The sequence below is a fragment of the Anomaloglossus baeobatrachus genome, chromosome 3 (assembly GCF_048569485.1).
Source record: "Anomaloglossus baeobatrachus isolate aAnoBae1 chromosome 3, aAnoBae1.hap1, whole genome shotgun sequence".
NCBI lineage: Eukaryota > Metazoa > Chordata > Amphibia > Anura > Aromobatidae > Anomaloglossus > Anomaloglossus baeobatrachus.
The window spans coordinates 371,227,516-371,251,702 of record NC_134355.1 but is presented as its reverse complement, the minus strand read 5'-3'; the positions used below and the strand labels follow the sequence as shown (position 1 = coordinate 371,251,702).

At 49.4% G+C, this 24,187-nt stretch overlaps 1 protein-coding gene across 1 annotated transcript in view; it reads left to right on the top strand.

Annotated features, from left to right (window-relative positions):
* Positions 1 to 10,056: 10,056 nt before the first annotated feature.
* The window catches only part of MRAP2 (melanocortin 2 receptor accessory protein 2), a 206,950-nt gene continuing 192,819 nt past the window's right edge, over positions 10,057 to 24,187 (top strand). Inside the window, exon 1 of the mRNA XM_075338423.1 lies at positions 10,057 to 10,129. The gene's annotated coding sequence lies outside the window, so the exon portion shown is untranslated. The remainder of the gene's footprint in view (positions 10,130 to 24,187) is intronic.

Sequence of the window (24,187 nt, the reverse complement as noted above, 5' to 3'; positions counted from 1 at the left end):
CTGTGTCCGTCTCCGGCTCTGACACTCTTCCCATTCAAGTTCTTGTTGCCATAGTGCGGCTTCTTGTGCAGTGGGCATCCGGGTCACTCCTGCGGCAAATAGGCCCCGGCATCCCACTTCTCTCCGGAATTTCACCTTTTCTCCCAGGTACAGGGTCTGCAGACGTTGGGGCAAGCCCTCAGTGTCCAGGTTAACCCGGTTATAAAAAAAAATGATCTCCGGTCTCGTCGTCCTCTATGAAACCATAGCCCTCCGCTTGATTGAATTTGACCACGGTGCCAACGGTGCATTGCCGCTCAAACTCGTCGCTAAGGGGACCGGCCATCATTTCACGGGCCACGGTCTCGGCCCGCAACCTCTCTTGCACTGGATCAGTTTCAGGCGATGGGGACTGTCGTTGGATCAGGGGCGACGGTTTTACTGGCTCCCAGAAGAACCCCCATTCGTCCTCCTCCAACTCCGGGGCATGCTGCTCTCCCGAGGTAAGAACTTCTGTAAGGACTGGAGGTCCTGCTTGGTCGGGCGCAACCATCTCCGGACTCTGGAGGGGTGTTCCCGGTACCTCGCTTCCCGGCTGCAGTATTGTTTTATAGGTGGCCCGGACTTCCGTGGAGGTTTCACCGGTCACGGCATCCCAGGAAGTGACCCACGTTACTTTCGCGGGCCGCTCCGGGCCTCCTGGCACAGCCGGTAGTTTAATAGTCAGGGCTTCCCCGACTGTAGACTTCTTCAGGCGTCCTCGCCCCAGGCTGGTTGCCACCAGCGCGTCCGCTGCAGCTCGCTGCTTCGTCGGAGTTTCCATCTCACTTGAGGTCAGTTGTTGAGTTGGCGTCTCCTGCAGCTCTTTCTGTAATGGCGCCGGTGACAGTGGAGATGCTGGGGAAGGTGGAGGCGGGCCTTCTTTTCCCGCTCTTGCATAGACTCCACCCCCAGTCTCGCACATCAAATCAACCCAGCATAAGCGATTCTTCTTTTTCTCTGCACTGCCACCCTCTTCACATGTTTTCAGTAACATCTTAGGGCCAGCACCTCCCCTCTTTGGACGGCATACTCTGTACTTCTTTTTCTTCGCCGGCCAACTCAGGGTCTTTCGTTTGGCGCCAATTTTTCGCGCGCTTACTGTACTCGTGAAGACGGCGGCCATCTTACCGCCGTCTTGTGCCTGGTCCAATGCCTTAGGCACCACTTGGTCTCCATCTTCTTGGATCGGGACCCCCTGCAGATAATCCGGATCCTGCCGACTACGCCACATGTAACGGGGTGCCAGGGGTGCCTCGGGGGTTTTAGTCGTGGCCCCATTTTCTATCAGGCTAACCCCTGGCTCCGCCATCACTATTGGGACAGGGGATTGTTCTGTGGGGCAGAGTGTGGTGGAAAAGAGCATACTAGCAGCCGCAGGAAGACTCTTCAGGTAGGGATCAGATAAACCAAACGACATGTTTATTGCACAGAGTTTCACAGACAGCTCAATGCACGGATCTTGTAGCGCACGGTCACAATTCCTGTCCGGGGAAATCTTTCCTTGTAGTCTCCTCTAGTGGGGATGTGCCCGGCTACTCTGCTTCACCTAGACTCCCACTCCGGCGATCACAGACTGGACCCACACCAATTCTGCTTCACCATTGAGGACACTTCTTCTCTCCTTCCCTTCGTTCTTCCTGTCCACTCAGCTCCACACTCTGCCCCTGGCTGTTCCTTCTCCCCCGTCCCGGAATCAACTGCCTTCAACACACACACTACTCCCTTTCCCCCTAAGCTGCCGGCTCCTCCTCCCTCCTGTACATTTTCTATGGGGACAGCCGTCCCACCCGGCCACTAGGGGAAACCCACTAAAACAGTGCAATTACAATAAAACATCAACATAAAACATCAACAGCTTTGTCTACCCCAGCGGGGGTATCTTCAGGGGGAAACACTGCACCTCTTTGTAAGGGGTCTGCCCACCCCCTACAGAGGCAATTCTCCATTTTTTTTCCCAACATGCTAAATTTGCTGGTCATCATTCCTGAAGTGACATTTAATAGTCAGATTGCAAGCCAGTTTGTTAATGTCCAAGGTCTTAAAAATATCAAAACTGTAAGATGGGCAAAAACCAAAACCTTTTGACAGTAAAGAAATCTTTGCATTAGTCAGTATGTAACTCGAGAGATTCCAAATGGGAATCACTAATATCTCTGGCTGTTGTTCCGTGCGGGATTCCTTTTTATTTTTATTGCAGTGTTTTCAACCACCTCTTCTACGTTTTTTTGTCTGGTTGTCTTTGTGGAGACACGGGGTCAGTGGATGCTCTCGTCCACTGGCCCGGCCGCCTTTAGAAAGACAGCATGGCCCAGGGCTCATCTCAACTGAACGCCGACCTCCTTAACCATGGGCGGAACACTACTCAGACAACACAGGGTGAGGGAATCACAATATTAAGACTTTATTGGATCCCCAAACAATTAACGGCACATAACACATAACCAGCAAAACACAAATGTAACAGGCAACAGAGTCTCACCCTTCCGCTGGCTCACCAGGAAGAATGTCCGTGCCTCAAAGCTTCCAGGGCAACTTACTCCAATCCAGCAGCACCCCGCTTTCGGCGGGGACCCACCGAGAATGGAATAACGCCAGATTAAGGAAGCTGGCTGAGGACTGTAAAGTCTGTAGTCAGGTGACAGGATTGTCCCAACCTGGGTTTCTTCCTTAAGTAGTCTCTGGTATGATGATATAATCCTGGCAGCCGGAGTCGAAATCCCTAGACTAAGTTATGGTCTCCAATCGGAATCGGAGTCGCTAGATTGAAGCCATGTAACCAAGTGATCCTCTAGTCGGAGCCAAAGTCCCTAAACCGAGTCCACAAGGCATCCTGGTTCTGATCCCCTAACCAGCTCCTAAGAGCTTAGACTGGATCATGCAACATCCATCAACAACTGGTGACTTAAAGAAGTCCCTTTTTATAGCCATAGCCTTCCCTTCGGATATACTGTGCCCTTATCGGATTGGTTGTACAAGATTGCTTCTCTTATTGGATGAATTTCAAGCTATATTCAAATATCCAGAGACAAGGGTGAGGCAGGTAAGTTACATCACATCTAGCAATTCACTTAGTAATACAATGGGAAGTTCGCATAATTGAGTTATCTGGGTGTCTGTCCTTCAGTAGCCAAAACAATTACATGAGTCAACAAAAACTTCAATACTAAACTCCCTAGAGTCTTGTAGAACAATGAGGGCTGATCCCCCATCTATAAACAAACTATCTTCATGACTGGCTGAATTTTAAGAAATGTAACCCCTGCTAAGCATTGAGAGAGTCCATGTCATCACAGTCTTGTCCTAGATTTGTTAAAAAATGAGCTGGCTGTTGAGGCAATTGATGAGTCTGTGTGACACATCGCTATGTGTGACACCGCAGGAACGAGGAACCTCACCTTACCTGCGTCCACCAGCAATGAGGAAGGAAGGAGGTGGGCGGGATGTTCGTCCTGCTCATCTCTGCCCCTCCACTTTGATTGGGTGGCCGCTTAGTGACGTCACTGTGACGCCAAACGAACCACCCCCTTAGAAAGGAGGTGGTTCGCTGGTCATAGCGACGTCGCTAGGCAGGTAAGTAGTGTGACGGATCCGAGCGATTTTGTGCGCCATGGTCAGCGATGTGCCCGTGACGCACAAATGATGGGGGCGGGTACGCATGCTAGTGATCTCGCTAGCAAGATCACAGCGTGTAAAGCGGCCTTTAGTCTGTTGTTTTTCTGGTAGGACTGAAAGTGTTTTTTTAGAATAGGTTGTGGCCGTACTTGCCAATTATAAACTTTGTTTTTTATATCGTCTAAATGGCGTTCAAATTTCTTTCTCTTAGTACCAGTTATGATTGTTTCTAATTTATTGAGATTATCGTTAATTTTATCTTGTAGTTTGTGAAATTCATTGAGATGCTATCCCCATTATAAAATGTGCTCCACTATTGCTAATGCGATCCAGTGTACATCTTGTCTCATGTATGCAGTCATTGAAAAGCCGTTCGAGGGTGCATACTGTTGTTCGAGATGTGCGCAAGTTGCACATTTGGAAGCCCAGATACTGGATCTAAATGAGCAGCTGGCAACTCTGAGATGCGTTAGCAATATGGAAAGGAGTTTGCTGCTCACTGAGCAGCAGCTTGCTGGGTCAGATGTGGGGGAGGATCATAGTAGGGAGCGGCAGGACGGTGAGGTAGGTAGCTGGGTGACAGTTAGAAAGGGGGGTAAAGGGAAAAGTGCTAGAAAGGCTAGTCCTGAACTGACACACCCCAATAGGTTTGCAAACTTGGCAGATGAGGGGGATGTCATTACAGGGGTAGCATTGCTGCAGCAAGGCATGACCTCTGAATGCCAGAGGAGTGTCTGCTCCAGTAAGGGGGGGAATAGGAGTGCAGGGCAGGCAAGACAGGTACTGGTAGTGGGGGACTCAATTATTAGGGGGACAGATAGGGCAATCTGTCACAAAGACAGGGATCGTCGAACAGTGTGTTGTCTTCCTGGCGCTCGAGTTCGGCACATCGCTGATCGCGTTGACAGATTACTGGGAGGGGCTGGGGAGGACCCAGCTGTCATTGTACACATTGGCACAAATGACAAAGTTAGAGGTAGGTGGAAGGTCCTTAAAGATGATTTCAGGGAATTAGGTTGTAAGCTTAAAGCATGGACCTCAAAGGTGGTATTTTCGGAAATACTACCTGTGCCACGAGACACACCAGAGAGGCAAAGAGAGATCAGGGAGGTTAACAGGTGGCTCAGGAATTGGTGTAGGAAAGAGGGTTTTGGGTTCCTGGAGAATTGGGCCGACTTTTCAGTTGGCTATAGATTCTATGCTAGGGATGGGCTGCATCTTAATGGGGAGGGTGCAGCTCTGCTGGGGCAGAAAATGGCTAGAAGGTTGGAGGAGTGTTTAAACTAGGAATGGGGGGCGAGGGTATTCACTTTATAGAAGGGGAATGTAGTGCAGATAGTGACCAGGGCACAAGTAATGAAATTGGGGGTGGTACGGGGGGAAGGGTTAGGACAGTCAATACAGTAAGCAGGAATACAGGTACAGAGTCATACGTAACGTGCATGTACACTAATGCCCGAAGCCTCACAAATAAGGTGTAGGAATTAGAATTAATATTGTTGGAAGAAAATTATGATATAGTGGGGATATCAGAGACATGGCTGGATGAGAGCTATGACTGGGCTGTTAATTTACAGGGTTATAGCCTATTCAGGAATGACCGTACAAATAAGCGAGGGGGAGGTGTGTGTCTATATGTAAAATCATCCTTAAAACCCATCCTGCGTGACAACATATGTGAGGGTACTGAGAATGTAGAGTCCCTATGGGTGGAGATAAGGGGGGGGAGAATGAATAATAAAATACTGATAGGGGTGTGTTATAAGACGCCGAATATTATGGAAGAGGTAGAGAATCTCCTCATAAAGCAAATTGATAAAGCAACGAGTCTCGGAGAGGTAATTATTATGGGGGACTTTAACTATCCTGATATAAATTGGGGAACAGAAACTTGCAGTTCCAGCAAAGGAAATAGATTTTTGATAACAATGAAAGATAATTACCTTTCACAAATGGTACAGGACCCCACAAGAGGGGGAGCACTACTGGACCTTGTACTAACCAATAGGCTAGACCGCATATCAAATATACAAGTTGGGGGTTACTTGGGGAATAGTGATCACAAAATAATAAGTTTTCATGTATTTTTTAGTAAGATGTATAGTAGAGGGGCTACAAGGACACTAAACTTCAGGAAAGCAAATTTTAAACGGTTGAGAGATGATCTTAGTGCAATAAACTGGGATGATGTACTAAGTAATAAAAGTACACAAAGCAAATGGGAGACTTTTATGAGCATCCTGAATAGGGCTTGTGCAGAAAATATACCCTATGGGAACAAACATGCTAGAAATAGGAGGAAACCCCTATGGCTAAATAGAGCTGTAAGGGAAGCAATAAAAGAAAAACAGAAAGCCTTAAAAGAATTAAAGAGGGTAGGTAGTGATGAGGCATTATATAATTATAGAAAATTAAATAAAATATGTAAAAAGCAAATTAAGTTAGCTAAGTTTGAGACAGAGAGACTCATTGCGAGAGAAAGTAAAAATAATCCTAAAATATTCTTTAACTACATAAACAGTAAAAAACTGAAAAGCGATAGTGTTGGCCCCCTTAAAAATAGTCTTGGTGAAATGGTGGAAGGGGATGAGGGTAAAGCCAACCTGCTGAATGACTTTTTTTCTACGGTTTTTATACAAGAAAATGCCATGGCAGATGACATGACCAGTGATACCATAAATTCACCCTTGAATATTACCTGCTTAACCCAGCAGGAAGTACGCCACCGCCTCGAAATCACTAAGGTTGACAAATCTCCGGGCCCGGATGGCATACACCCCAGAGTACTACAGGAATTGAGTTTTGTGATAGATAGACCATTATTTTTAATCTTCTCAGATACCTTAATAACAGGGTCGGTACCGCAGGACTGGCGCATAGCAAATGTGGTGCCAATATTCAAAAAGGGGACAAAAACTGAGCCGGGAAATTATAGGCCGGTAAGTTTAACCTCTACGGTTGGTAAAATCCTTGAGGGTTTCTTGAGAGATGCTATACTGGAGTATCTCAAGAAAAATAACCTTATGACAGAGTATCAACATGGGTTTATGAGGGATCGATCCTGTCAAACTAATTTGATCAGCTTCTATGAAGAGGTAAGTTCAAGCCTGGACCAGGGAAATGCAGTGGATGTTGTGTATATGGACTTTTCAAAAGCTTTTGATACGGTGCCACACAAAAGGTTGGTACATAAAATGAGAATAATGGGGATAGGGGAAAATATGTGTAACTGGGTTAAAAACTGGCTCAGTGATAGGAAACAAAGGGTGGTTATTAATGGTACGTACTCGGACTGGGTCTCAGTTCATAGTGGGGTACCACAGGGGTCAGTATTGGGCCCGCTTCTTTTCAACATATTTATAAATGACCTTGTTGGGGGCATGCGGAGTAGAATTTCAATATTTGCAGATGATACTAAACTCTGCAGGGTAATCAATACAGAGGAGGATAATTTTATATTACAGGGAGATTTATGTAAATTGGAGGATTGGGCTGAGAAGTGGCAATTGAAGTTTAATGTAGATAAATGTAAGGTCATGCACTTGGGTAGAGGAAATAACATTTATGATTATGTACTTAATTGTAGAACACTGGGTAAAACAGACACAGAAAAAGACTTGGGTGTATGGGTGGATGGTAAACTTCACTTTAGTGGACAGTGTCAGGCAGCTGCTGCCAGGGCTAATAAAATAATGGGATGTATTAAAAGAGGTATAAGTGTTCATGAAAAAAATATAGTTCTACCTCTGTACAAGTCACTAGTGCGACCGCACTTAGAATACTGTGTACAATTCTGGTACACCGATATATAAGAAGGACATAGCTGAACTGGAGAGGGTGCAGAGAAGAGCGACCAAGATTATTAGAGGAATGGGTGGGCTGCAATACCAAGACAGGTTATTAAACTTGGGGTTATTTAGTTTGGAAAAACGAAGGCTTAGGGGGATCTAATCACAATGTATAAATATATGAGGGGACAGTACAGAGACCTTTCCAAAGATCTTTTTACACCTAGGCCTGCGACTGGAACACGGGGGCATCCGCTACGTCTTGAGGAAAGAAGGTTTAATCATAATCACAGACGAGGATTCTTTACTGTACGAGCTGTGAGACTATGGAACTCTCTGCCGCATGATGTTGTAATGAGTGATTCACTACTAACATTTAAGCAGAGACTGGACGCCTTTCTTAAAAAATGTAATATTACCAGTTATGTATATTAGATTTTCTGACAGGGTATTGATCCAGGGAACTAGTCTGATTGCCGGATGTGGAGTCAGGAAGGAAATTTTTTCCCCATTGGAACTTGTTTGCCACATTGGGGTTTTTTTGCCTTCCTCTGGATCAACATGTTAGGCTACGGGTTGAACTAGATGGACTTAGAGTCTCCCTTCAACCTTAAAAACTATGATACTATGATACTATGATACTATGATGTGAGAAATCTTGGAGCGTTGTTTGTAATTTTTTTATGTCCATTTTAACAGAATTCAATTCTTTCTCCTCTTCTTTAATAATCAGCTGAGTCAGTTGTAGTGAATAATTACTTAAAATTTCATTCCATTTGGTCTGAAATTTCTCGTTGTGTTGTGCGGTGACCCTTTTTTAAGTCTCAAACCATGACCTGTATCTAAATAAATATTAAGGGAGTTGTGGTTCCAACACATCCTCATCTCTCTGCTCATTTTTAACTCTAGTTCACTCATAAGAGCAGACAGCTCATCAGGTGGTTTAGTCGTTTTAACCACTTCCATGTTAAAAAATGTTGCTGATCTGTCCAATCTCACTTTGTGGTCATCAATATCAGAGAAACCTTGTTTGGGCTGATCCATAATAAGATTATATAAACATTCATAGTCAGAACTGCCAGACAAGAAAGGGAGCACGACTTAAACTCGAAAAGTCATCAAAAATAATGATAGCCAGCTCACCATTGAGATGTGTCCCTGGTATGTTGCTGCTCCATCCCTGGATGTTTTGCTTGGATGATGAAGGTGGAAGATCACTGGACAAGTAATGTAAGAGAAGGAGACAAATCCAGCAAATGGGTGGAGATTCCTTAAAAAGTAACTCTTAAGTGGGCTTTACACGCTACGATATCGTTAATGAATTATCGTCCGGGTCACGGTGTTTGTTACGCACATCCGGCCTCATTAACGATATCGCAGTGTGTGACACTTATGAGCGACCTTAAACGATCGCAAAAGCGGTCAAAATCGTTTGCTGCGGAGAGGTCATCCTGAAACAAAAAAAATCGTTGTTTGCTTATTGCGATGTTGTTCGTCGTTCCTGCGGCACCAGACATCGCTGTGTGACACCGCAGGAGCGACGAACATGTCCTTTCCTGCCTCCACCAGCAATGCGGAAGGAAGGAGGTGGGCGGGATATTACGTCCCGCTCATCACCTCCCCTCCGCTTCTATTGGACGCCTGCCGTGTGACGTTGCTGTTACGCCGCACGAACCGCCCCCTTAGAAAGGAGGCGGTTCGCCGGCCAGAGCGACGTCGCAGGGCAGGTAAGTCGTGTGACGGGGTTAAGCGAGGTTGTGCGGCACGGGCAGCGATTTGCCCGTGTCGCACAACCGACGGGGGCGGGTACGATCTCTTGCGATGTCGCTAGCGAGATCGCAGAGCGTAAAGCCCGCTTTACTCTGTTAGTATAAAAAAAAAACCACAGGGTTCTTGTCCAGCAGTATAGTGTTGCAGTCTAGCAAAGACTACACGTTTCGGCTTGCGCCTTCTTCAAAGTCTATTTAAGTAGAAACTATTACTGCTATGGAATTTAAAAGACATACGGAAATGAAAATAAGGGGAGGTTAATACAATTAAATGTGGGAGTGGTGCTCTGGGATTAAGAAAAGAAAAAAAACTCCTTGACACTAAATGGTTGCTAGATTAATGATAAAAAGTTTCATATAGATCCTTATTATAATTGTAAGAATTGACCATACAGCATATCCTACATCTTGCAGAAAATACATCATGCAGAATTATACAAACTCATCAAATGTAAACAGTATGTCATTCATAATATATAGCAAAAGACAGCTTACAAAAAATGCATCATGCAGAGTTGAACAATTTCATTGTGAGTGTTTATAAACAGTCCATTACATTCAGATCAAATAGATGTATAATGCTTAAAGTATGAATAGATTATGTCCTTTAAAGATTAGTCCTTCCAAAAGCAGGCGCTAGCGTTGAAGTCTTCATGGCAATTTTCATTTTTCCATTGGGATATTCCTATGTTCTCGCTGATACATTTCGATAAGAGTAAAAGCCTTGTAGTCATCACTTGCATTGTGATGGATAGCTCTTCACTTCTGTACAAACTGCACCATCTGCTGTTCCAATTATCGAACTACAGCCCATGAATTGGATTGGAAGGCTACACACCACGCGTGCGCCTTCATTTTATTACAGGGTGTTAGCAAGAGTCAGAGAAGTCTGTGCTACAAGTGTGATGAGAAATCATCCTCCTGCTGCTGCCCTGGACGGTGAGTACTGTGCATGCTCTGGTGCTGGCCACTGACTGCAAGGTGCATTGTATGTGGACCTGTACATAGACAGCACTTAATGAATGTGGAGACTGTATATGCTTTATATATAAATGTTACTTTAAATGTATGGCTTATGATATATAAAAGCTTTGACAGAAGCTGATGCCCTGAGATTTATTTCCAACAGTATGCAGTTTCCTTCATTTAGGATTTCCACATTAATGCTTTAATTTATAAAGCTGTGAAGAATTATTATTATTATTAGTAGTAGTATTATTATCATTGTTCATTACATGTATTATTTATTTCTTTCAAACATTATTTTAATATTATTGTTGTTTTTCATTATTTTGATTAGTAAAAAGTATCTTATTTATTAGATTATGTATTACTAGAAGGTGGCCCGATTCTAACGCATCGGGTATTCTAGAATTTATTGTGTAGTTAATGTATGATTTTTGTTATATATATAGATGTTGTTGTGTGTAGTTACCAAGTGTTTGTGTAGGCGCTGTAAATGTTCTGGGTGTTGTCTGGGTGTGGGGGTATGTGAGAGCGGTGTTGTTTGTGTGTTGCGTTGTGTATGTTGTGTTGTTTGTGGAGCGCTGTGTGTCTGCAGTGTTGTGTGTGTGTGTGGTGCTGTGTGTGTTGCGCAGTTTATGTGCGTGTGGGTGTGGGGTGGGTGTATGTGCGTATATTTGTGTGTGCCGCGGTGTTTGTGTGTTGTGTGTGTGCGGCGTTGTCTGTGTAAGGGGGTGTTTGTGGTTCCCAGTGTGTGTGTGGTGTGTTGTGCGGTAAGTGTGTGGCGGTGTGTGTGTGTTTTGGGGGGGAGGTGTGCACCCCCATCATGCTCCATCCCTCATGCTGCGCACCCCCCATCGTGTTTCATCCCCCCATTCTGGGCACCCCCCATCGTGCTCCATCCCCCCCATGCTGCACCCCCCATTGTGCTCCATCCCCCATGCTTTGAACCCCCCATCGTGTTTCAACCCCCCATTTTGGGCACCTCCCATCATGGTCCACCCCCCATGCTTCACCCCCCATCGTGCTCCACCCCCCATGCTTCACCCCCCATCGTGCTCCACCCCCCATGCTTCACCCCCCATCGTGCTCCATCCCCCATGCTTCACCCCCCATCGTGCTCCATCCCCTATGCTGCAAACCCCTCAGAGAGGAGTATAATAGAAGGATTATAATAGGAGTATAATGGGAGGAGTTGTCCTGGGGGGAGGTGTACAGGTGCCCAACGTGTGTGGGGGGCGTGGCCTAGTGACACAGTGCGGGGGCGTGACCTAGCCGGATCATGGGGGCGTGGCCTATCGGCATAGTGTGAGGGGGCGTGGCCTAGCGGTATAGTGTGAGGGGCGTGGCCTAGCGGCATAGTGTGAGGGGCGTGGCCCAGCGCCATATTGTGAGGGGTGTGGCCTAGCGCCATAGTGTGAGGGCGTGGCCTAGTGCCATAGTGTGAGGGGGCATGGCCTAGCGCCATAATGTGAGGGTCGTGGCCTAGCGGCATAGTGTGAGGCGGCGTGGCCTAGTGGCTTAGTGTGAGGGGGCATGGCCTAGCGGCATATTATGAGAGGGCGTGACCTAGCAGCATAGTGAGGGGCGTGGCCTAGCGACATAGTGTCAGGGGGCGTGGCCTAGCGCCGGTGTGAGGGTGCGGGGCCTAGCAACATAGTATGAGGGGTGTGGCCTAGCGGCATAGTGCGGGGGCGTGGCCTAGCGGCATAGTGCGGGGCGTGGCCTAGTGGCATAGTGTGAGGGGGCGTGGCCTAGCGGTACCACGTGAGAGGCGCAGCCTAGCGACACCGTGTGAGGTGGCGTGGCCTAGCGACACAGCGTGAGGGGCGTGGCCTAGCAGCACCGTGTGCGGGGGCGTGGCCTGGCCAAACGGCCAATCCATGCGGGGGGCGGGGCCAGGCCGAGTCCAGCGGCCAATCCGTGTGGGGGAGCGGGGCCAGGCGGAGCCCAGCGGCCAATCCGACGGTTGTCACTGTAAGGACACAATTTTTGAGCAAGACAGACAGACAGACAGAATAAGGCAATTATATATATATAGATTATTATTATAATTATTATTATTAATAATGTATTTTGTATTTCTTTCCCATAACTATGCTATTGACACTTTGGTAAAACCTATAGACCCCTAGTGATGAGTACATGGCATTTGTACCAGTGTGCATTGTGACCAGAATAACTATGGTGTCTATGGATACTATTGCGGATGGGAGCATACATATTAAACACTTAGAAAATGCACAGTTACTTTACTGGTTATTAACATTTTAGCCCCTGGAGATATATATATATATATATATATATATATATATATATATATATATATATATATATATATATATATATATATATATATATATATATATATATATATATATATATATATATATGAGATAAATATATATATATATATGAGATAAATATATTTTTTTTTTTTGGGGTGGGGGATAGAAAATAGGCTTAATTGTTATAAATATTTCATAGTCTACACTGTTTTAAAATTAAGAAATCTCTAAGCTCACAAAAATGCAAGGAGACAAGATGGTAGCACTGCCAGTAAGAGCACATAGTAAATGGTTTGATGGTATTGATTCTTTTGCAACCCTTCCCCACATCTGCAGTGTTACTGCCCCTTGTAAAACATCACAGTAGCATCAGTAATTCATTTCTCACTGTCCTCACAAAAGGAATAAAATGTATTGTATCTCAGGAAGGATATAACACTAAGCTAAGGCTCAGATTCATCGGTGCTTATGTCAGCAATCTTGCATGATACACTCTGAACAGTCCCACATTTTTTGACCAACTCGAGGTAGTGTCAAAATGTTAACACTTTTGGCCAGAGCCACAAAAAAATGGGCGGAACTGGGGCAGGATGAGGCGCGGGAGCGCCTGCTCATCTTAATCATCTGACTTACCTCACAAATCTTATATTCGGTCCCATACCAGAGTCACACGCCTATTAATGAATCAGGGGCCTCTGACTCCACCAAGCCCCCTGAAATAATTAACTAAAACTGTGACGCCCCTGGATTATTCAGGTCGTCACAGGGTACCGAACGCTCTCTATCTTTAGTGCAGGATTCAACCCCTCCATGGTTCTGGGTCTCTATCCTGCAGTACTGCCTCCACCAGCATTCACAAATCCTAGATACACCTTCCACCACACCCTGTCAGGCACACCAGTGGGCTGCTTAAGCAGGAATAGGGCTGCCCACCTAGGGTCAGGCAGGAAGGTAGAAGGTGTCAAGTCAGTTCAGTGGTAGCCGTCGAGCTGTGAGGAGCTCTGAGGAAGCTGGGAGTTGTAGCTCCCAGGGGAGAAGCAGACTAGGTCACAGATGATGGTCTGGACCTAGAGGAGTCAGACCCCCGGTCGCAGGGGATTGAGGCTAGGTGCCTGGAACCTGTCTTGCAGGACGGTCAGCAGCCTGGTCCTATCACTTGTCCAGGACCGAAGGCACGATGGGGTACACGCAGCCTAGGTCAGGGAGAAGCTTCAGGCGACCCGGCAATTAACCTGCGGTGGACAGGGCCTTTATGGACTTTTCCCACGAAGCTCAGACATTAGGGCCACTAGCGCAACGAGGGGGATAGGGCTTTCCAAACAAGCGGCCCACTGAAATCCCAAGCATGAGCTCCTGAGAGCAGGCTCCTTTACTTAGCCACAGTGGGGAGCGGGGCCCGGAAAGCTCCAAGCTGACGGGCCACAAAAGACACTCTAAATTGGTGCCGGAAGACAGGTCACAGACCACCAGGCAGTGCTGCAGGGGACGGGACCCGGACAAGCTCCCCTCAAGAGGCAGTGGCACCCAGAGACTTGGTTCACCCTTTTTACAGCGTCTGCTTTATTGCTGAGTGAGTACCCGACTGACCCCTGCAACCAGCGAGCCTACGCTCCCCCTGCACTGCACTCTACCATCCTGAGTCCCGGGGTAACGTCATCTTACTGCCCCACTCCATCACCCCTGGTACTCCCAATGGCAGCGGCGGTACTCCCAATTACCGTACACCACGGGTGGACCCGACGAACTATATCTATCCCTTGTAAATATCCCCCTTTTCCATTTGAGTGTGGCCTCTAGCCCCCGGGTCTGGAGACCCTCGAGCCTAAAGTAATCACCACCCCCGGATCCGAGCGGTTCGATCTGCTGCAGGGGCCACACAAAACCACAGTGCTTTGATGTGGTTATTGTATACATGTGGGGCCTGCAGCCACGGTGGCTCTGCCTTGCAGCATGGTGTTGTGAGGCACCAGGTCACCTGCCCTGCTGGTACATTGCCGCCGTGGCGGTGGTTGGCGCATGGCGCCGTACCTTCAAGGCATAGATTAGGGTCCCCCTCAGAGGTTCACCATGACGTGGCAGTGGGCTTCACACAGTCTGATCAGAAGTTTAAATCAAGAACCTCATGTTAAGGTATTTAATTTTTGCCTGGTGGCATTAGATCAAAGTGTGATTTTGGGATGTGCGATTCATGTCTTTTTCTACAATTGTTGCATATTGTATACATTTTTAGAGAGGGGTTTGTGTGGTTTTGATCCTATTTGAACCTATTTTGAGCTGAATTTGGAAACAAATGCAGTGAAAACACTGAAGGAATCATTGTAAACTGCAGTCACATGTAAAAGAGCGTGGGAAAATGCATTAAAAACATACGTTTTTCACAGATGGTAAGATAAATAAATTACAAAGCTTTTCCTATCATTTACATTGTTGCATACATACAGCACATGGATGTCACATGGATACCATCGGTGTGCTATACATATTTTTCATTGACCCATAGACTTGTATTGGCTCTTGTCATTTGTGCTGGCGGAAAAACAGACATGTCTCCGGGTGTCTTGCACAGACTCATGGGCCATGTGAAAACACAGACATATGAAGAGCACCAGAGGTTATAATGGGCATGTGCTATCTGTGAAAAAAATACAGACACAACATGTATGTGGTACCAGGACGTACGTAATGCTCAGCACATGCCAGTCAGCAGTTGTTACATAGCCTCTTTACAAAGGTCGGCCCCACTTCATATGCTCACTGAATGACCTACAACGGATCGTTCTACACATGTAGCTGCCAATGTAGTCAGCAACACATGCCCTGTTTATCCAGGACAATGCGCTGCTGAGAATGATGATCTTTTCTGAAAACCGATAGCTTATTTCACCCAACAAACACGATTATACAAAATGAAGATTTCCACTGGGCCTTAAGACTATGTACATGTGGCGATAAAGGAGACCTGTCAGGTCCCACATGCCCTCTAACCTAGCAGCACTGCAGCAGGGACATGTGTGGGCCAGAAATCTCTAATTTGTATGAATCAGCTCACCGTATAAAAGCTCAATCCCGATTCCGTCCTGGAGCACATGTCGCGGGCGGAGGAGGGGACGCCGCGCTCTCCCACTGCTCGGGTCCGGCTGCCGCTGCTGCTGCGGCCTGCTGCTGCTCAGTGGCTCGAGCGATGAGCCGGATCCCGGGGACTCTAGCGGTGCTCCTCGCCCGTGAGTGAAAGGGGATTGGGTTTTGGGATATAGTTTATTGTCCGTGACACCACCCACGGTTGTGGCGATTTGTTGACACCACCGCTGCTCTGTATGGGGATCCCGGGAGTGATGGTATAGAGCAGCTAGATGTTAGTCCTCCCCTCCGTGGGTAGGGGGTTGGTTGTCCCAGGGCCCAGTGATGAGGTGGGAGATGCAGGGCTTGGTGGGCGCAGGGACGCGGGGGCAGCTCTGTGCCTTGCGGCACTGTGGTACTCACTCAGCCTGAGACGATGACACAGTTCTCGGTAAAACACACGGCTGGAAAGACGGTTCCCATGGACGGCTGCACTTGCTTTTCCCCAGTAGTTGACGGTGACGGTCCCTTTTCCTGCACCTAAGATGATAATGGTTGCGATGGGTTCCCACCGGTAACCCGCTCCCCGGCTTGGATATGGGCCGGAGGAGCCCTACTTTGCCCGCAGGCGCTGGCCCTGAGAAACTGGTGCCCTGGCGGTGGCGGTGTCTCTCTCTGTAACGGTTGGACTGTTGCCTTCAATCGGGACTTGGTTGTTGGGAGACAGTCGTCCCCTTCACTGACGGATTTGGCAAATTATGGCGACTCCTAGCCTTGCCGGGATCCGAAAGGCCCCTGCCCTGGTGCTGACTGTTCCTTGTATACTGCTCCAAACCGCCGGGTCACCACCCGTCTGCGGTCCTTCCAGCAACCTCCGAGCAGTCCCCCTGCAGACTATCACCGCTGTCTGCTGACCTTGCTGTCACTGTCCGGGGCACACACCCGGACCAACTTCAGGCTTTACAAACTGTCACTACTCTTACTTTCCTCCTTTACCACTTCACTTCGCTTCCTTTCACTTTACTGTTTACTCCTTCACCTCCTAAACTGATCTGCCTGGTTTTCCCGCCTCCAGAGCTGTGAACTCCTCGGTGGGCGGAGCCCACCGCCTGGCCCACCCCCTGGTGTGAACACCAGCTCCTGGAGGAAGGCAACAAGGATTTTTGGTTAGCCTAGATGTTCCTAACTGGGGTGTAGGGTGTGGTGGTGTTATGACCTGTGACCCCTGGCTTGCCCAGGGCGTCACATTCCCCCTTAGCAAAATGCAGACCGTCCGCTCTCTCCCACCCAAGTAACCTGGCCCTGATGCTGCCCCTAAAACCCAGGCAGCACCCCTTGACCCAAGTCCAGCACAAGTTACCCGAGCGGGATCTGTCCTTCCCCTCCAGAGGGTAGCCACCGGTTCCTGTGGTGGCTGGGCCCCAGCCGGCTCTACTGTGGGCCCTCCCTCCTACCTGCCTCTCCGGAGGCGGCACTGCGGAAACGGTAAAACAACTTATTTACATTCCACTAACATTTGTGGTTGCCCTGCAAGTTCACAGGCTTGTCCATGAGCAGTTCCTCATGCAACTTTTTAAACGGTCCCCACGGGGACAACGGTGCCAGCAACGGCCGGTTCTCTCAATCACGGTGAATCAGGTGAAGCTTCGGTAATCAATTTCTGCTTATCATCATTTTTAAAACTTTTTTTAAACAAAACTCACACAGACTTCCTGACCCCCTCTTTAAAGGACGGTCTCCCTGTACCTAAGTGGGGGTCTACCTAGGTTGGGACGGGTGGACCTCCGGGGTCCGGTGTCAGTGGGGCTATGCAGTGGGGCAGAGGGAACAACTGGTTCCTCCTCCCTGCTATCGTGTGGGGCAGGCGGAGGCATAGGGGAGCTGGGCACAGGTTCATCCCTGGGCACTGGCACTGGTTCTGGCTCACGGTTGACCGCTTCCACCACTTCTTCATCCACAGGTTGTGGGAACAGTATCACTGGAAGAATCATCGCGCCGTTCTGTGTAGGCCAGTCTGCTGGGAAGTCACCCATCACAGTGTGGATCACCTCTTTTGCCTTCTCTGCTGGTGGAGGAACTGGTACTTCAGCCGTCTCCCTCAATGCTGGTGGGCACCTTTTCAGATGGTCCCGGGAAACCGTGGCCAAAGTGCCCCCTTGGTCACGACTGATCTGGTAGGCCTTTCCATCTTCCCATCCTGTGGGTTGTATGACGTATGGGATTTGTTCCCATTGATCATCCAGCTTGTGGGTCTTCCGCTTCCGCTTTAACACCACATCTCCAGGCTGGAAAGGGCCCGCAGACGGTTTCTGATTGAAGCGCTGCTCCTGTTGTTCTCGACTCCGACCTAGGTTCTTCTCCACATACTCCTGAATCTGTCGGTACTGCACCCTCCGCCGGGTGTCCCAGTCAGCCGTTGAGGGGAGTGTCTCTGGGGCTTCCAGTCCCATTTCCAGGTCCACCGGCAATCGGCCGGGCCGAGCCCTCATCAGATACGCTGGGGTGCACTTCGTTGAGCTAGACGGGATATTGTTGTACATGTCGACCAAGTCAGGCAGCTTCTCCGGCCACAGGTTCCGCTCCTCCAACGGCAACGTTTTGAGGAGGCCAAGGACCAGATGGTTCATCTTCTCACACATACCATTGGTCTGGGCATGGTAAGGTGTGGTCTGGATCTTCTTGCAGCCGTACAGCTGACAGAACTCATGGAACACCTCCGCCTCAAAGGCTGGACCTTGGTCAGTAAGCACCTTCTCAGGGTATCCATGGGGTCGACAGAAGTAAGCTTGGAACGCTCTAGCGGCGGTACGGCCGGTTAAGTCCTTGACCGGGACAACCACCATGAACCGGGAGTAATGATCTACTATGGTCAGAGCGTAAGTGTACCCACTTCGGCTGGGGGTGAGCTTTACATGGTCCAAGGCGACCAGCTCCAGCGGTTGGTGTGTAATGATCGGGCGTAGGGGAGCCTTCTGGCTGGCCTCATCCTTCCTCCTCAACGTACAAGGACCGCACTCTCGACACCAGGCTTCCACAGACTCCCGCATCCCACTCCAATAGAACCGCTCCCTCAACAGCATCTCCAGCTTCTTCCATCCGAAGTGGCCGGCACCATCATGGTACGCCTGCAGAACAGTGGGTACATCAGCTTGGGGAATAACCAACTGGCGGATCTTCTCATAGGTCTTCGGGTTGATCAGCTCACGGTACAACCTCCCCTGATGTAGGCACAGCCGGGTCCATTCCTTCCACAAGCGTTGGGCTTCAGCTGGGGCGGCAGGGTCCATCCCAGCAGCGCCTTGCTCCACCAGGGTCTTGACTAGGCGGACAGCGGGCGCCTGATTTTGAGCTTCCTGCCACTCCTGACTGGGCAGCGGATCCAGGTTCACCCGTTGTTGGTGGACATGTACCTTCTCAGTTGGTGGCCGGTGGAATGCAGGCAACTCGATCTCCTCGAGGTCATCATCCTCGCACCCACCTTCTGACAAGTGAGGCATCCGAGAGAGAGCATCAGCATTAATGTTGACACGACCGGCCCGGTATTTTATGGTGAAGTCATAGTTTGCCAGTCTGGCCACCCACCGCTGCTCCAACGTGCCCAGCTTGGCCGTGTCCAGGTGAGTCAACGGATTGTTATCCGTGAAAGCGGTGAATTTTGCTGCGGCCAAGTAGTGGCAGAACCGCTCGGTGATAGCCCACACCAGTGCCAGGAGCTCGAGCTTGAAGGAGCTGTAGTTCTCAGGGTTCCTTTCAGTCGGCCGGAGTTTTCGGCTAGCATAGGCAATCACCTTCTCCTTTCCTTCCTGGACCTGGGACAGGACTGCCCCCAAACCCACATTGCTGGCATCTGTGTAGAGGATGACTGGGCAGCCGTAGTCAGGGTACGCTAGGACCTCTTCTCCAGTCAAGGCCGCTTTCAGCTGACAGAAGGATTCCTCATGCCTGTCCTCCCACACCAGTGGGGCTCCGATGGGTCTACCACCTTTGGTCTGTCCCACGAGGAGGTCTTGCATGGGAGCAGCCATCTTCATGTACCCCTTGATGAAGCGCCGGTAGTACCCCACCAGACCCAAAAACTGCCTTACTTCCCTCACGGTGGTTGGTCTTGGCCAGTCCTGGATGGCAGTGATCTTCTCAGGGTCGGGGGCGACATCTTCCGCACTCACCACATGCCCCAGGTACTGCACTCTGGGTTTCAGCAGGTGGTACTTGGAGGGCTTCAACTTCATCCCGTATTTGGCAAGGGACGCGAACACCTCGGCTAGGTGCTCCAGATGGGCTTCATACGTGTGAGAGTACACAATCACATCATCCAGGTATAACAGGACGGTCTCGAAGTTCAGATGTCCCAGACAGCACTCCATCAGCCGTTGGAAGGTTCCAGGGGCATTGCACAGCCCAAACGGCATACTATTGAATTCACAGAGCCCCATTGGGGTGGTGAAGGCGGTTTTCTCCCGGTCTTCTGGGGCCACTGCCACTTGCCAGTACCCACTGGTGAGGTCAAGGGTAGAGAAGTAATTTGCGGTTCTCAGTGCGGCCAAAGACTCTTCGATACGGGGCAGAGGGTAGACGTCTTTATGTGTTATCTGATTGATCTTCCGGTGTGAAGATGTAATTTACCCTCTCACTGTATATGCTGTGATACTATGTCATGATATGTATATTTCCCTGGTTGTATTAGTTGTAATTCATGTATTTCCTTGGGGGAGCTACTGATCTCAATGTGTCTCTCTCATGCAATTGCAGTCTTGGCATCTAATGTGATTATGTAAATAGCCTGTCCTCTTCTTTCCAGAGTTGTGTATCTAACCTGTAATTGAATTGGCCAGTGAAGGAATAGTCATTGTTCTGCACAGCAGGGGATCCCTTCATCTACTGTGGCTGGCAGACATATCGGAGCCCTGTGATGGACCAAACCATTGATGATAGGATGTGTGACCCCCACCCCCTGAACATGGTGGGCTGGTCAAGGAGCACAGACAATGCATTTCCCTTTGTGTAACTTCAGAGTGAGCTGAAACTTGAAGGGAGCAGGAGCTCCAGCCTGTGTGGCTGTGGACACGGACGGAGCTAGGCCTGTGTGGCGGCCCGTGGGATTGTGTGGAACTCTTTGGACTACTGTAAGGACGATTGCTCTGTTATCCGGTCCGAGGATTGTCGGGAAGGGCCCCCGAATCTGTTGTACGTGGACTTATCGTGTGCTGTTCCAGTGTTCTTGTGAATAAACCTGTTGGATCGTTCCTCGGCCTGTTGTCTCTCCTTGCTCTGCTGTACACCCCGTCACAAACTGGTTGGCAGCGCTGGGATCAGAGCAGAAGGAATGGAGGACAATGGCTCAACATCAGGAACCAGCACTGCAGAGTACAAGACCTGGACTTTGGGGAGCCTGCAATCAAAGGCCCGTGAAGTAGGAGTTCGTTTCAAAGGACTCTCCAAGGAGCAGCTGATTGAGGCGCTAGAAGGAGTCTGCTCGCAAAATGACGTGGAGGAAGGATCCTCACAGCAAAGGGAGGAAAGACGGGAGCTGGAGGTGAATACCCAAAAAAGTCAATGGGTTGTGTGGTACAAGGAAAAGATGGCACTGCTTGGAGATGAGGCCACCATAGAAGATAAGAGGGAGGCCATGCGTGGAGCTGAAGAGAAGGAGCGCAGGATGGAGGAGATGGCATTGCTGGATAAGCAGCTCGCTGTGGAAGCCGCGAGAGGTTCCAGACAGACTGTAACCCCAGCACCCATCATGAGGGAACTTCCCAGGGTGTCCCGCAAAGACTTTAAGCCGTTTAATGAGGCTGCAGGCGACATTGAGGGCTTCTTCCAGGACTTTGAGCATCAGTGTCGATTAATGGAAGTCCCGGACAGGGAGCGTGTCCGGCATCTGGTTGTGCTCCTAGAGGGGGGAGCTGCTGAAGCCTATAGAGCTATGGACCCTCGGTGGAACTGTGAGTATGCGGATATTAAACAGACTATTCTAGAACATTATGCTGTGACCCCAGACACTTACAGGACTCAGTTCCGTGCTTTAGCCTGTGATGGGGAAGTGTCTTTTAAGATATATGCTCATAGACTCAAACAAATATGTAATCGCTGGCTGGAGGCAGAGGAGGCCTTATCTTGGGAGACCTTCCTGCAGGTCATCCTAAAAGAACAATTCTTTGCCCAGTGCCCCGCTGAGATCCGGGAATGGGTGCGTGAGAGAAAACCAGCGACAGTGGAGGAAGCTGCTGCTCTCGCTGATGAGGCTCTCACCATCAAGCCTCAGTGGAGGGTTCTGTTGGAGGATGGAGAGACGCCTAACAGCTCCACAACACCGGATGCCCCCAGTTATTCTGTCCCCATTGTTCCCCGTTCCTCTAAGCCACCACATGTTGATACCCGTGTTAATGTGCCTCCAGTTGCTTCTACTGCACTTTCTGGAATACGCCGGGGAGAGGAAGTAACAGAGCGCAGGTGTTATGTTTGTAGGCATCCCGGGCATTTGCAGGCCTCATGCCCAGCCAGGCCATGGAGGAATCATCCTCAAACCCCTACAGCACCTTCAGGTGGGAGCCGGCCTCCAAGTTCCCCTACCCCTTACCCAAGAGGACGCCTTGGATGGAGGGAGACCCAGCTCAGATGCTATCAATGTGGACAGCCAGGGCATCGGCAAGTCTCCTGCCCAGCTGTTCAAATGAGGACTGATCCTGCACCCAATCGGATTGTTAATTATTTACAGCCCAGTGCCATGGAGGAAGATGTGGCACCGTTATGTGAGGACTGGCCTAGTGACTCAGCCCCCCATGTTGCACCACCAGGAGTTTACGGGGTGCGACCCGCAGTTATGACGACTTCTGCTCATCGAGGTAAGCACTTGCAGGAGGTTGTGCTGGATGGACAGAGACTTGTTGGATTTTGTGACTCGGGTGCTTTCCTCACACTGGCTGATCCCCGAGTGGTTCGGCCTGAGGCAATCCATAGAGGACCTGGGATTGTTATTGAACTGGCTGGTGGACAATGGAGGACTATTCCCACAGCCACTGTGGATCTGAACTTTGGTTTTGGGGTCAAGCGATGTGTGGTTGGGGTGATGGGTGGTCTGCCTGCAGCTGTTCTCCTGGGCAATGATGTGGGAGAGCTACGATGCCAATTCGTGGCTGCATGAAGCCACATGTAAGTAACGCTCTGCCTGTGTGTACTTAACCAGTGACCTGTAGAGGTCCCTAGTACGTACACAAGTTGGGAGGGAAAGGGATTGTGAAGATGTAATTTACCCTCTCACTGTATATGCTGTGATACTATGTCATGATATGTATATTTCCCTGGTTGTATTAGTTGTAATTCATGTATTTCCTTGGGGGAGCTACTGATCTCAATGTGTCTCTCTCATGCAATTGCAGTCTTGGCATCTAATGTGATTATGTAAATAGCCTGTCCTCTTCTTTCCAGAGTTGTGTATCTAACCTGTAATTGAATTGGCCAGTGAAGGAATAGTCATTGTTCTGCACAGCAGGGGATCCCTTCATCTACTGTGGCTGGCAGACATATCGGAGCCCTGTGATGGACCAAACCATTGATGATAGGATGTGTGACCCCCACCCCCTGAACATGGTGGGCTGGTCAAGGAGCACAGACAATGCATTTCCCTTTGTGTAACTTCAGAGTGAGCTGAAACTTGAAGGGAGCAGGAGCTCCAGCCTGTGTGGCTGTGGACACGGACGGAGCTAGGCCTGTGTGGCGGCCCGTGGGATTGTGTGGAACTCTTTGGACTACTGTAAGGACGATTGCTCTGTTATCCGGTCCGAGGATTGTCGGGAAGGGCCCCCGAATCTGTTGTACGTGGACTTATCGTGTGCTGTTCCAGTGTTCTTGTGAATAAACCTGTTGGATCGTTCCTCGGCCTGTTGTCTCTCCTTGCTCTGCTGTACACCCCGTCACATCCGGTAGTCCACACACATCCGCATGGTACCATCCTTCTTCTTGACCAGTACCAATGGAGCGGCCCAGGGACTACAGCTGTCCCGAATAACCCCTGCCTCCTTCATATTCCTCAACATATCTTTGGCACACTGGTAATGTGCAGGGGGAATAGGCCTGTACCTCTCTTTGATAGGGGGGTGTTCACCGGTGGGGATGTGGTGTTGGACCCCTTTGATCTGCCCAAAGTCTAGTGGATGTTTGCTGAAAACCTGTTCATACTCCCGCACCACCCTGTATACCCCTGCTTTGTGATGTGTAGGGGTATCATCAGTGCCCACGTGTAGCTGTTGGTGCCACTCATTTACCTCCCCTTGAGGCGGGGAAGTGCTGGTGGTAGGTGGGGAGACTGAGGGAATGGCTTCGTGCATGGTGTGGGGATCCAGGGTGAGCAGCTTGGCAATGGTGGCATACCGGGGAAGCCTGACTTCTTTCTCCCCACAGTTCAGCACCCTCACGGGCACTCTCCCCTTCTTTACGTCCACCACCCCTCGGGCGGCCATTACAGTGGGCCAGTGGTCGGAGGGTATGGGCTCCATCATGGCAGGGTAGTCACGCCCCTGAGGCCCTACTGCTGCCCTACACCAAATCATCATCTCACTCCTAGGGGGCACAATCAACGGAGCAACATCCATCACTCTCACTCCACCAATCTCTCCTCCTGTTGAGTTTACATGCTGGCGGTACATCAAGGCTCGGATCTCACGCTGCACAGCTCTCTGTCGGCTCCTCGCCG